The sequence below is a fragment of the Trachypithecus francoisi genome, unplaced genomic scaffold (genome assembly GCF_009764315.1).
Source record: "Trachypithecus francoisi isolate TF-2019V2 unplaced genomic scaffold, Tfra_2.0 Lachesis_group2, whole genome shotgun sequence".
NCBI classification, from domain to species: Eukaryota; Metazoa; Chordata; class Mammalia; order Primates; family Cercopithecidae; genus Trachypithecus; species Trachypithecus francoisi.
The window spans coordinates 168,303,728-168,317,618 of record NW_022681465.1 but is presented as its reverse complement, the minus strand read 5'-3'; the positions used below and the strand labels follow the sequence as shown (position 1 = coordinate 168,317,618).

The 13,891-nt window shown below is 35.6% G+C and overlaps 1 long non-coding RNA gene across 1 annotated transcript in view; it reads right to left on the bottom strand.

The window, feature by feature from the left end:
- Window positions 1-5,149: 5,149 nt before the first annotated feature.
- LOC117065951 overlaps window positions 5,150-13,891 on the bottom strand; it is a 43,383-nt gene continuing 34,641 nt past the window's right edge. Inside the window, exon 3 of the long non-coding RNA XR_004430111.1 lies at window positions 5,150-6,111. This is a non-coding gene — a long non-coding RNA (uncharacterized LOC117065951). The remainder of the gene's footprint in view (window positions 6,112-13,891) is intronic.

The following is a 13,891-nucleotide window of genomic DNA, read 5'->3' as shown; positions in this document are numbered from 1 at the left end:
TTTATCCACAAAGACAAGTCCTAGAAAAGCCTAGCTAAAGCGACACCTTGCCTTAATTTAAAAAATCTATTCTGTAATCCATTGCAGCCTGTTTTAAAAAATATTAATTAACTAATCCAACAAATATTTAATGGGCACTGATTTTACTGTAGGCTTTGGGGTATTTAAAAGACGAGAATACCCTCAGGAAGTTCTAGAAATGGGGATTCACCATAAGTTCGATCTCATACCCTTTCTTTAACCCCTATCCACTCAATAAGTTTCAATATGTGCCCCAATATATCAGACGAAAAGAATTATAGCATTGAAAGTGTAATAACTATATGAAAAATGGATGAAATAAGCTATGTAAATTATGAAACACATTCATGATGTCTTCAACTAAGTCTAAAAAATGTGTACATTTTTCAAGATAGAAAAATAAATTCACAATTTATGACTACAAGCTTTAGGAGAGATGGGTCATTATGCCATCCAAGTTGTGTGTGTTGTATCACATCCTAAGCTGTTTCTCCCTGTATATTCTAGTGAAGCAGAGAAGCTAAACAACCATGACAAGGACAAGGACAGGTTATCCTGTGTGTACACAGGAAGGGCAACTAACCAGCAACGTGTCTATCAGAGATCCTTTATTTCAGCAGGAATGCCCTCTGAATTATCACCTGTTTTTCCTAATAGAGACTAGGTATCTAGAAGGTGACGGTGGCAAGAGATAAACTGTAGGCATTCATTTACTGAATGTTTTCTCATTATACATTCATTTATTAGACATACATTCAATAATCCCTTAGGTGCCAGGTTTTGCATCAACATCTGTGATGTTACTATGTCCTCTAGAAAGAAAATAAAAATCCCAGAAAGAGCCTCAGATTCATTATCTTATCCTCTACCCATTGAGCTATCCAAAACTTTGTAACTTTTGTTTAAAAAAGCCTTATGTCTGCTTGGAGTGAGTTTTCCAAATTTTCTATTGGGAAAACCTTCCCATTATGAAAATTATTCTTCAAAGAAATTAAACTAGTTCTTTCTGTCTTGCAAGCCATTGTTAAAGAAATAAAGAAAACTCTAAGCCTAAGGCAAGCCCTAGATAACACCTAAAAATAGAGATGTTTCTGGCAAAGCATATTTAGAAGAAATCACAGAGAATATACTTCTTTGATCACCTTTCTTTGTTTCTACAGTGTTGGAAACTTGTAGAAGCAAAAACCTTGAAAAACAAAACCTGTAAATGAGTTATTTCACTTAAAGGAAATGCAATTTTACCTGAAAGGAGTCTTTTTTTCCCCTTTCAGTGTAAGGCAAGAGTAATTTAATTTAGAAGGCTGTTAACCTCCAATATAACAGATACATAAATCATATTAAAACCACCTTGGAATTTGTAGCGAGCAATGAAATAGATCCCAAGACCAATAAAAGAACTCAGCTAAGTGACTTATCTAAAATGTACACCAGGTAGCAAAGAAGAGGATTCAAGTTTAATTAAAAGCAAATATCCAGTTTCCCTTTCCTATTTTTCTATATTTTCCTCTTCACTAAGATATAGTTTCAAAGTAATATTCTTGTTCTTTTTCATTACAGTCTCTTTCCTTTTCTTTTTTCTTTCTCTTTTTCAGGCCGAGTTTGATGTAAGTCTGGAAGCTACTAAAAAGAGCTTAGGTTCATTTAAAAATTAAAACCAACTCTGCTTCTCAATTGTTTGATTAAAAATTTTCCCAGATTTAAGTTCACAAAATACTAATAGTATTTTTTGTATGATTATATTACACCAATTGTGTCATCTCAAATTAAAATTTTAAGATGCTATTTTAACATTTCATATAAAAGGAAATAAATGTAAGATTTGGAAACTTGACCAGTGCTTGGAAGAATACGCATAATAAGAAATTATTCCTTGCAAGTCAAGGTGATATTCTGCCCCTAAAAAATATTAAATAATTTACTTCATTTGAAAATAATATAAAGAGTATATGTTCCATAAGATAGAGAGTAAGGAAATACTAATAACCTTTGTATCTCTCTTTCTCTCTTGATTTTTGCTATGTATCGCTAGTAACGATATCTTTGCCAATGGAGGAAAGTAAGTTTTAGGAATGATAGTCTAAATTAATATAGCCACTGAACATCTGCTTTTTATAATCTTTTTTTTTTTTTTTTTTGAGACGGAGTCTGGCTCTGTCGCCCAGGCTGGAGTGCAGTGGCCGGATCTCAGCTCACTGCAAGCTCCGCCTCCCAGGTTCACGCCATTCTCCTGCCTCAGCCTCCCGAGTAGCTGGGACTACAGGCGCCCGCCACCTCGCCCGGCTAGTTTTTTGTATTTTTTAGTAGAGACGGGGTTTCACCATGTTAGCCAGGATAGTCTCGATCTCCTGACCTCTTGATCCGCCCGTCTCGGCCTCCCAAAGTGCTGGGATTACAGGCTTGAGCCACCGCGCCCGGCCTGCTTTTTATAATCTTGATGTCCTACATTATTAAGTTATCAATCTCTGAAATACAGTACTGTTGTCTATTGCTAACAAAAAGAATATGGTGCCAGAAAAGGGAGCATTAAACTATCCCAATAACTGACATTTCAATAGCCAAAAAATCCTCTTAAATTTGCTTCTTACAGGTCTGAACATACTACAGTCTGGCATGAATTGACCCAGGAGTATCCTTGCAGTGTTGAGGTTTCTTCTGTTTACAAAATCTAAAACTGTAGAAAAATAGCCGACTGGCTTGAAGGGGCAGCCATTGTTTCTATAGCTATGCCTTTGTGAGACTTACTCATCCAGTCTTGACGCCTTTACAGAAAATAGTCAAATTTGGGGCCTACAACTAGTTCCTGACCTCAGTCAAAGCAAATAAAATGTGAGTATTTACCGAAAAGACTTTTACTACTTGTAAAGTGCCCCCTTCGGGAAATAGGTACTGGGTAGGTTGTTGAAAGTGAAGATGAATTAGTTTACTTGGGGACAGAATGTACAGAATAAGATATGATGGCATATACTAGCCTTGGTACAATCCCAGAGGAAAAGGACATAAGGAAGGGAGTGAAGCAGAAAGGGAGAGAAAGCAATATGAGGGATAGAACTACCTGGCCACCCTGATAATAGGTACAGCTGATCACTGGAGGAACATAACAGAGGTTCTGAGAAGCCACAAAACTATTGTGCCTCATGACAGTCTGTCTGTGGGAAAAGAGAAAGAAGAACGTACATGTTGGTTTATTTTCATTCACTATTTCCCGCTATATCCATATGCTTCTCAATTTGTCATGGACAGCTCTAGTGTAGCTAGCACCCTCAGGGCTCTAGTTTGGCCAACATGCAGATACAGGGACCAACACTCTGTATGTGTGTGTGTGTGTGTGTGTGTGTGTGTGGTGTGTGTGTGTGTGTGTGGTGGGAGTGGACAACAGTCTAAACCTGGATCCACATCTGCAAAAACAAGTACATGTCATTGCTAGGGCTGTGCCAGAAAGCCAAGCAATGTGTTCATCTGGGGTCATGTGGAAATATACCCTGTACAAAGAACAAGTCTAGTTTGAGAAAGCCGATTACCTCAGGAAAGGTTAGTTACTTCCTCCTCTGTGTTTCTACAGCACCTAATATACACCAATATTAGTAAGTAAAGCCCATTGTGTCATAACTATTTGTGTGTGTATCTGTCTCTCCGTAAAAGATGGTGAACTCCTTAAGTAGGGTAACTTTATTTCTAGGTTTGTCTGGAAGTACTGGATTCACTACAGTTTAGATTAGTTAACACTGGATAATTTTTTAATTCCTTCTTTTACTCTCAAAGTGTCTTTGGGTGATGAATTACAGGATCACTGTACTCATAAGATATACTCATGTTTTATTCAATATTGAAAGTACATTCATGCCTAGTATAACACCTACATCATAAGATGTGTTTAATAAGGGTTTATAACCTTTTGAAAAAATGGAAATAGTGACAAGATTGAAGAATTTGAATAATTTAGAATGTTAAAAAGAAAACAGAGATATTGACAATGTTTGCTAAATTTAAAAAATATTTGCTTTCATAGAATTTCTTGGACAGAATGCAAAGATATTAAAATTTAAACACATCTGGTATGATTTCAATATTTGGTTATGGAGAGAATTGCAGGAGGGAAATAATATTAGTTGATAAATAAGCAATAACAGCTACAGTGGTTGTTCTGTGCCAGACACTAGGCACTTTATATGGATCATTTCATTTCTGGCAGACATTGCTAGTGCCTACCCAATTAATAGTCTATTCTTTCCTAACAGGTCACTGATTTTGTTTGGGGTGGAAATGTGTCCAAACAAAAATCTCCTTAATGTGCTAGTCTCCACTACAGCAAGTGGTAGCCATGAGAGACAGTAATAGCTTCTGAGATGCAGTGGAAATCTAGCAAAAAGATTTCTGAAAAAGGTTTTGCTTCCTTAAAACAGGTAGATACTGGCTCCTTCTTGTCTTTCCTGTATAAAATGTTGATAATAGACTTTCAGGAGGAATTGCAACCTTGTAACCATAAATATGAAAATCACACATGAGTACATGCCACAGTCTTGGGCTACCAAATTCCAGGCTTCCTCTTATGTGTGAGAAAGAGATTCCCAACTGACTCTTCAAGCCAATGTTAATTGTATTTTCTGTTGCCTACACAATTTCCAAATGATACATTATTTACTTTCTGTAATATTGCTATGGAGTATTAGGTTGAATTATATGAAATTTTGACCTATGAAAATGGCAATTGCATTAATTCATTTTTCATAACTAATTTAACAAATATTTATCACACATCTACCATGGGCCAAGAACTAGCACATGTTAGCAAACTAGAAAAAGTGACCCTTATTTTAAATTGTATTAATGAAATATTACTGTAGCCCCTGATAGGGTTTGGCTATGTCCCTACCCAAATCTCATCTTGAATTTTAGTTCTTATAATCCCCACGTGTTGTGGGAGGAACCTGGTGGGAGGTAATTTAATCATGGGAGCCATTACCTTCATGCTGTTCTCCTGATAGTGAGTGAGTTCTCATGAGATCTGATGGTTTTATAAGGGACTTTTCTCTTTTTTGCTTGCCACTTCTCCTTCCTGTCACCTTATGAAGAAGGACATGTTTGCTTCCCCTTTTGCCATGATTGTAATTTTCCTGAGGCCTCTCCAGCCATGTGAAACTATGAGTCAATTAAACCTCTTTCTTTTATAAGTTACCCAGTTTCAGGTATGTCTTTATTAGCAGTCTGAGAACAGACGAATACAACTCCCAAATTCATAAAACTGGAACCATAGTTAACTAAACCAGAAGGGTAATGACTTGAATATAAAAGTGAGGTATAATAGGATGAAAATTATACAGATGTATTAGTTGAAGCCAAACAGATAATTTCCTTTCAACATAAATTGGGGAACAATTTGAAGTTTAGTATCATGTATAGAGGCTTTTATAAAGTTGAGAAAATTGGAGCTCTGTACACATAGGAAAAATAGAATAGGGCAATTCCTCTAAGAGACTGCAGTTTAAAAAGAGGAGGCCAAGATTCAAGATCCATTGGTGAGCTGCTTTAGTTCCTCTACAATTTCTCTTTAAAATGTAGGCCATGGACTTTGGACAGCTGCTTCAATCTGAATTTATATCCAAGTAATTTTTTTTCTTGCCAAGAACAACCAGACATGGCAGGAAATGCTGACACGCAAGTGTCAATTCCCCAGCAGTACCAAATGTATCTTCTAAGAACTGTGGTCAGACACTCTAATGAGGCTCTCATGGGGAAAAATAATAGTTCTCGACCTGACATCTGAAAAACTAAACAAAACAATAGCCAAAAAAAAGTTACTTTAGTCGATTCTAAAAATTCATTTTAGTTGGAAGGATTCCTCTTTAATGTTTCTTTTTATTTTCCTAATACGTTTCCTCTAAAAAAATCTTGATTTGAGAAGCAAAGTATACTTTCTAAATATCTAGGCAGAAAAGCTACTCTAATGGTGTGTTTTATCAAACACTTACATTGTGATATGCAGACCACAAGATTTAACTTGAAAGTTGGGGATAAAATTCAATTTTGCTTTGCAAGATTTTTGAGTATTTCCTAGTAAGAAAGCATGTCATTTTGTCTTCGCATCTTGAGGAACTGAAAAAAAAAAAAAAAAAAAAAAAAGGCATCAATGAGAACATTAAAGGCTTTCACTAAATAATATTAAATAACATTTACATGGTGATTTCCTATCTCTATTTATGGCTCAGGCCTTCTAGTTTGCTAATTCCAAGTAATAGGATCCTTTGGTAGATAAGATGGGTGTTGAAATGCCTCTTTTCCCCAGCCAAGTATACTTAATTAGGTGTTTTCTGTTTTTGTTGAGGTTATTAGCTCATCAAAAAAGTACTGATATTTTCTGGGAGGAGCTTAGGGTGGCTTTAGGTCCTGGTCTGCCTGACTCCATCTTCTCCAAAGAGAACGTATGTCCTGCATGAAGGGACCTGAGGAACTTATAATCCTGTTTTTGTCAGGTGGCATAAGGATGGAGCTGATATGAAAGTGCTGGGAAGGGAAGAGCGTGGTCCCTTTAAATAATACGAAAAGGGGGAAGGGAAGTGCTGAGGTGAGGAGGTTGTCGTGGTCCCTGGCTAGGGTTCCACCCCCATGGACCTAGGTGAGGACAGGCATTTCCTGCCCAGATGTTTTCCCAAGACCACGCTGGCCTTCCATGCCCCATCCTGTGCCTATAAAAACCCAATACCCTAGTGGACAGGCACACAAGTGGCTGAACATCGTGAGAACACAGCGGCAGAAGACAAAAGTGGCTGGTCCTCTAGAGGAGCACCCCAACAGAAGAGCATGCCCACAGGCACTGGCATGCCGGCAGGCCATCGACCAATGGGACGAGGCCGAGTTTGGCTGGGGCAGTCAGAGGAGAGCTGGGACCACCAAGCGGCCCAGTTCCAGGGTAAAAGCATCTCCCTTCTGGCTCCCCAACTGGCAGAGAGCTACTTCCACTCAATACAACTTTGCACTCATTCTTAAGGTCCATGTGTAATCTGATTCTTCCAGTACACCTAAGGCAAGAACCCAGGATACAGAAAGCTCTCTGTCCTTGCAACAAGGTAGAGGGTCTAATTGAGCTTGTTAATACAAGCCACCTATAGGCAAACTGAAAGAGCACCCTATAACACATGACCACTGGGGCTTCAGGCGCTATAAACATTCACCCCTAGACACTGCTGTGGGGTTGAAGCCCCACAGCCTGCCCATCTGTTTGCTCCCCTAGAGGTTTGAGCAGCTGGGCACTGAAGAAGTGAGCCACACCCTCATTGGTTGCCCTGTGAGGGGGGACAAGGGAACATTTTCGTTTCAGAGCCAGCATAGGAATAAGAGATAACAGCAGCCACAAATAATCATGTATTAAAGAAAGATTATTTCTTTTTTAAAAAATTAATTATTTAACTCTTAAAAAAACAACAAAAATGAATCCTATAAGGGCTTTCGGAGCTAATGATGAACAAGTTCCAGCTCATGAAAAACCATGTTCCAACCAAGCAGTCTACTGAAAATAAGTGCTTGGATTTCATCATAAACTAAAAGAAGAAAAACTCCTGAAAACAAACAAAATCCTTGGTTTATTTTGATAAGGAAAATTTATAACTAAATAAATGTCATGCATGCTCAAAAGTATGAAACTTTTAAAAGCTGGTTTATTTCTAACTATAAGGGAAATATATGTTGACTGTGGAAATGCTGGAATACATTGAAACATACAAAGTAGAGTCGCCATAAACTGGTAATAAACAATATCTATTATTTAGAATTTTTGCTCTATGTGTGTATGTATGTATATATATTTTCTTTTTACGTTTGTATATATGTTAATAAAATGTGTACATATATTTGATATAAAAGCTAATACTGCAATTATATCTTTGTTTGAACCCAATGCCATATTTTTAGATTTTTTTTAATATCCAAGACCTTTTTTGTCAAAAGCATAATTTTGATGTTGCAGAGTGTGGTAGACAGACTTTAAGAGTAGCCCACATTATCCCCACCTCCTGGTGTTCACATTCTGGTGTGCTTTTTGAGTTTGTGTGGGACCTGTGACTTGCTTCTAACAAATAGTATATGTCAAGTTGATAGGATGTGCAAGATCACTTGCATATGAATGACCTTATATTACATAAAATTAGAAACTCATCTTTCAGGAGTCTCTTTCTTTCTCTTGCTGGCTTTGAGGAAGTAGATGGTCATATTGAGAATCCCCACATAGCAAGGAATTGCAGGTGACCACTAGTGGCTGAGGATAGAATTCCAGCTGACAGATGTGAAGAAACTGAAGCTCTTAGTCCTACAGCTGTAATTCTGCCAACAGCCTGAGTGAGCTTGGAGCAGATCCATCCCCAGTCAAGCCGCAGATGACACTGCAGCCCCGTCAGCATCTTGGTTGCAGCCTTGTGATATTCTAAGCAAAAGACCCAGCTAAACTCTGCCTGCACTCTTAACTCACAGAAACTGTGAAATAATAAATGTGTGTTGTTTTAAGCCACTAAGTAATATTGTTACATAACAATAGTAATACTAAAAGTGTTTCGTCCTATGAATACATTGTGATTTATTTAGACAAGCACTTATTAACAAGGCCAGTTAGATTGTTTCTAATTTAAAACTTTTTATAAGTCTGTGATAACCATTCTCATGCATACAAATTTTTAGTTACAAAGTGATCAATTTTGTGTGCATTTATTCTTTTTAAAATTGTATGCTGAGTCCTGATATATTTACCTAGACACATATTTCCTGTTTGCTGATGGATATCTTCCAGGACTTCTAAACTGATGAAAATACAAAGATAAGCACAATATACTGAATAAGAACATGGGATTGCCTAGGAACTATCCACTTGTATAGCATCTAGGAATGCCAGATGAAAGTTTGCTGAGTGAATGTACAGTAGTCTCCCTAGGAACTTATTATCCAAAGAAACAAACATATTTTTAAAAGCATTCCACATAAAATACATTTGAGATTCAGTTTAATAGGGAACAGGGACTTTTTCCCCCATAGGCTCGTAGGCTTAATTGGCCCAATTGATCATTGCATTTCTCTTTTCAGGCTTATACATCTTTCTTTAAAGATCTACAAAAGCTATAAAACTTTAGGCATCTTGTCCTATAAAATTAATTTCTAATTCTACATAAGAAATGTATAAAAGATGGTTCTGAATGATAAATACTTATGAATATTTATGATGCAAATAACTAATAGAAATGCATTTCCCTCCTTTTTTGGTCAGACAATTGTAGGAATTGACTGTAATTACTGACATAAATGAAGATTCATGTCAGCACTATCATACTTATGCTAATTGGAAAAGCCTGGACTACTTTAAAAATTGTGATTTACTTTTGGGACTTCTATCCAAGCCTCTCCAAGTATTCAAAATCAGGACTAGCCTATGCAAACCTACAGGGGACAGATGGGCAATTAATGAGTGGGAAGGATGAGGTGAGAGCTGGCAAGATTCAACTGGAGAATCCTGGCTTCATCTAATGCAGGCAGCTACCATGCAGCATACGTCGAAGTGGGCTGAAGATCGGCAGATCTTTGAATTTTTCAAGACAAAGCTAGGAGATTTTGATTTTTTTGGTGATTTTAAAAATTTTTTTCAATGTGCTACTAGCCAAATAAAGCATGCCTACATGCTGGATTCAGTCAACAGACTGCCTATTTGTGACCTGTAGTCTTAGTATTTATTTCTTAAATATGATAATAATTGTATGACTATTTAGCAACTGAGAGAAGAAAGAGAGTGAAACTGGGAATTAATAAGAGCAAACTTGCAAAAAAGGATTGCCAGACAGGCATAAAACCAATAAATCAATTTATATGATTGGCTTAATGTACTATCCATAGGAGATCAGAACATCACCAAAGGAATTTGTCCTGAAATTCACAATTGATGTAAATTTCAGAACATGTGCTTATGAAGATTTTTTTTTGATCCAGCTCCTGCAGGAGAGATGATTTTTATCAACATGGTTTTTGGTGGAATAAACCTTACAGGTAAATATGTAGAGAATTAATTATTCAAAAAGAAGAAATGAAAGCAATAAATCATATCAAAAAAGGTTCTGATAATGCTATACCTGGTTGTCATGAATGTAGGCAAACAATTAGCAATTCAGCTCTGCTTTCCAAATACAGTGTTTGATCATTGAACTAGATAGTATAGTACTCTGTTTGGCAAAGTTCGCTCTGCATCTTGAATTTCAAAAGCATTGAAGTAACTTTATGAGCCAGCTTTCTTGAAAGAGCTCACCCATAGTGGACATAAAAAATGCAAAATGTTCTATGAGAATATGCTCTCTACATCCAGCAAAACTAAAGTTCTTCTAATATAAGCAGATCAGGTTATAACGTTCTCTTAATTTTAGCAGAGATCTTGCTTTTTATAATTTGCTATATCAACATACTTGTTAATTCACATCTTAATTTTCGCTGGTCTAAGAAATTAGATAGTTGCTTGTGCAGTTAGAAATACAAGACAGAAAATTCATAAGAGACTTTTTTTTCTTCAAGATGGAAGTCATCTTTCACTTAGGTCAAACATTCTCCATCTAACTGATGATTTACTCCACTCTACAGGAAAACATAGGGAATTTTTGCAATGTCTTGAGATTCACATAATAATAAGAAAAAGAAAATACACGTAAGGACTTGCAGCAGGAAAATGTACAGCTTTCCAAAGAATAAGAAATGAGAGGGGAGTCTGGAAGAACGTGTAAGTGGGCTTTACACATGGGAAAGAAGATAAATAGGTAGGAGAGGTAGAGAGTAGGGCAGGAAATCAAACTGGCTGAAAGAAGCCTCAGTATGAGACAAGAGACACAAAGACAGGAGCTTCCTGAAGTACAGATATGAGCAATTATATAATGGGTTGCATGGAGTTTCTTTTCATCCTATATCCCTTCATTGCAAAATGTTTCTTTATTTTAGTTTAAAATACCTGAATAATTGCTTTCACTTTCCTGTTACTCTAATGACTCCTGAATTCATTACCAATCAACCAACTAACAATGACCAATCTTAGGAAGACAGAATTGTTAGCATTTTGGTAGTTCTGAGGAGAGAATTTTGTAGTGTAGGTCTTGTGGTTTTTGAGCCTAACTGGTCTTATTTTAGAATGTCTTGCCTTTTGGCCGAAACCTTATGTATTAAAGGATTGGAGTTAAGTGGAAATTTCACTGAGTACAAAGTTATCTCTGAATTTATATTTTAGGACAAACTAAGGTCCAAAACATATTCTGGGGGAACATAGAAGCGATATTTGGTTTTTCTAATTTGTTGTGTTCATGACAAATTAATTCTGGGCATTTTAAAATGACACGTATCCCATAATCTGGTTATATAATGATGCTTTTAGACACATCTTTTAAAGACACAACTTTTTAACTTACATCATTGAACTTCCTGTGTTTTCGAATACCCAATTTCAGAGGAAATTACAGGTAATTAATGAATTTGAATACATCTTTCAAGACTTCCATTTTAATGATCAATAGAATATTTTAAAAGCCAGGGGAATCAAAACCTATTTTAACTGTGAAATCCGGGGTACTTCTATCCACAAGCAAAAATGTTGAGATATAGACAGTGTTATATCTTGTGCGTCCAGGTAAAATTAACCCTTCCCTTTTCTGAAGAGGAATATTTGCTAATGGACACACCCTCCAAAAGATCCTAATAAACCTGTCTACTGGAGTGAAGAGAAACAGAGATGAGGGAATGCTACGTGTAGTCAGGCATCCGGGTTCCTCACATAGTTCAGTTATTTTCAAATTACTCTGAAAAGTCTCAGAAAATAGTAAGCCTTTCTAGATCAAACACCGCATTGAGATTTTTATGAATATGTACATAAACTAAGGTAAAAATCTGAAAGACATTTAGATTTTTCTTATCCTTTGGGTAATTTGGCTTTCAGAAATAATCAAAGAAGAGTACAAAAATCTGAGCATTTTGTTGTTTTGCTGTGTGGTTGTTGTTATTGTTTAGTAAGAGTAAAAACAATCTGATTTCCCAAAAATAGTGGGAGATAGGTTATTCAACTGAATTTTACTGAGTATTTAAAGACATACCAGTTACAATGTATTACTTAGAAAATGGGGCAGAATATAGAACTTTTAGAATTGTTTTTATATGTTTAAGAGAAAACTGTATTTGACTATATTTCTAGGCTTTCTATTAGTCATATTGTGCTTTTCTAACAACAACAGCAACAAAAACGAGAGTAAGATAAAAAGATATTTAAAAAATTCTCCCTGGTGGTTAAAATAGTCACCTGATCAAAATAAACACTTATTTTTTGTTTTTTTTCTTCAAAGGTAACACACCTGGTACATTTCCAGTTGAAATACTGGAGGTTCTGCCTACTGCTGTCCATCATTTGACAATAATCTCTTTGTGTTCTTAGGTTACAGCTTTATTTTCTTCAAATGTATTATATTATTATTATTATTGGAATTTAAATTATACTCATTAAACAAAACCAGCTCTGGATTCCTGAAGACAAGGAGGCGTCTTATACAATGGCAGACATAAATAGACTTCTTTGAACTCCTGCCCAAGCACCCGCAACAGTTTGAGTTGTCTTCTTCTTTAGTATTTAATAACAATGCCATTTTTGTTCCTTGACTATATTTAACAGGTATATTGTACATATATTTAATTTTCTCTGAATTAAAAACATTTACTTGGTACTATTTTTACTGACTGCTTGTTTACTTTGCAGTCATAAATTTATAAATTTTTAAATTTTCAAACATTCTATTTTTAACAGGATTTGATTAGCCTCCTTTCCCTGTTTTCCTTAGTTTTTTCCTATTACAATCAATAATTTATTTAATGTTCTTATCTTCTTTTATAGTTTATAGTTTATGTAAAACTACTCCAATGTGAATAAAAATTAAGTTTTCTTTCTTTGTAATTTTTTATTTGATATTTTCTTATTCTTTTTAATCCCCTTTCTTGTCTTTCAAGTAGTCTGTTATTTTCTTGTCTCTTTTCTGCAAGTCTTTACAAATTCTGATTAGTTTTTTTGTACTCCATCTTATTTTTATTTATAGGGTAATTAAAAAAAAATCAACAATAAGACAAAAATGCCATGCAGCTATACACATGTTCATCTTTCTTTTTAAAGGATTGTAGTGACTCCTATGAATCACACACTTTTTCAATAAATATTTTGTACTTTACTTCCATTTGAACTTCACTAACCCAGTCAGAGAGGTGGGTTTTACTTACTAGCAGTGGTGATGACATTTGATCTGTATCCTAATGGAAAGCAAGAGTTTGAATAGACAGATCATAGAGGAAAACATATCCATGGTCCCTAGTGAAACAAGGGAGTTTAAAACAGTGGATTTGATTAATGGAAGATTATATTTAGAAAGTATGGTCTTCCGTGGAAGTCTCATAAACTTCAAGGTAAGTAGTTTTAGGTTGACAATATAGAAAATCTAATGAAGAAGCTATTGAGAGTATAGGCCTGTAGTCTTTGGCATGTTTCCTTGGGCCATAGTAACTTAAGTTGGAGTTGAGCATAATAGAAAACAAAAACCAGCTTTAGGTGCACATTTAATCACACCTAAAAAATCTATTTGTGTATCCTCTGAAAAATAATGCTAGTGAATAGAGTTTAAGTCTATTTGATTTAAAGACATGCTTTAAGGCCTTCATGAGTAAAGAAGAATAACCTTTCCATTTAGTGTCACTGTTATTAGATTGTTGATTATTTTAAAATAAACTAAAACACAGGAAATCTAGCCTTGTGGCTCATCTACCTTCCTAAAATCTTTTTTCAAGAGTGAGCAGGCCCCTAAAGTATGTATCTTATTAGGCAAATATCTAGTAGCTTTTTCCTGAT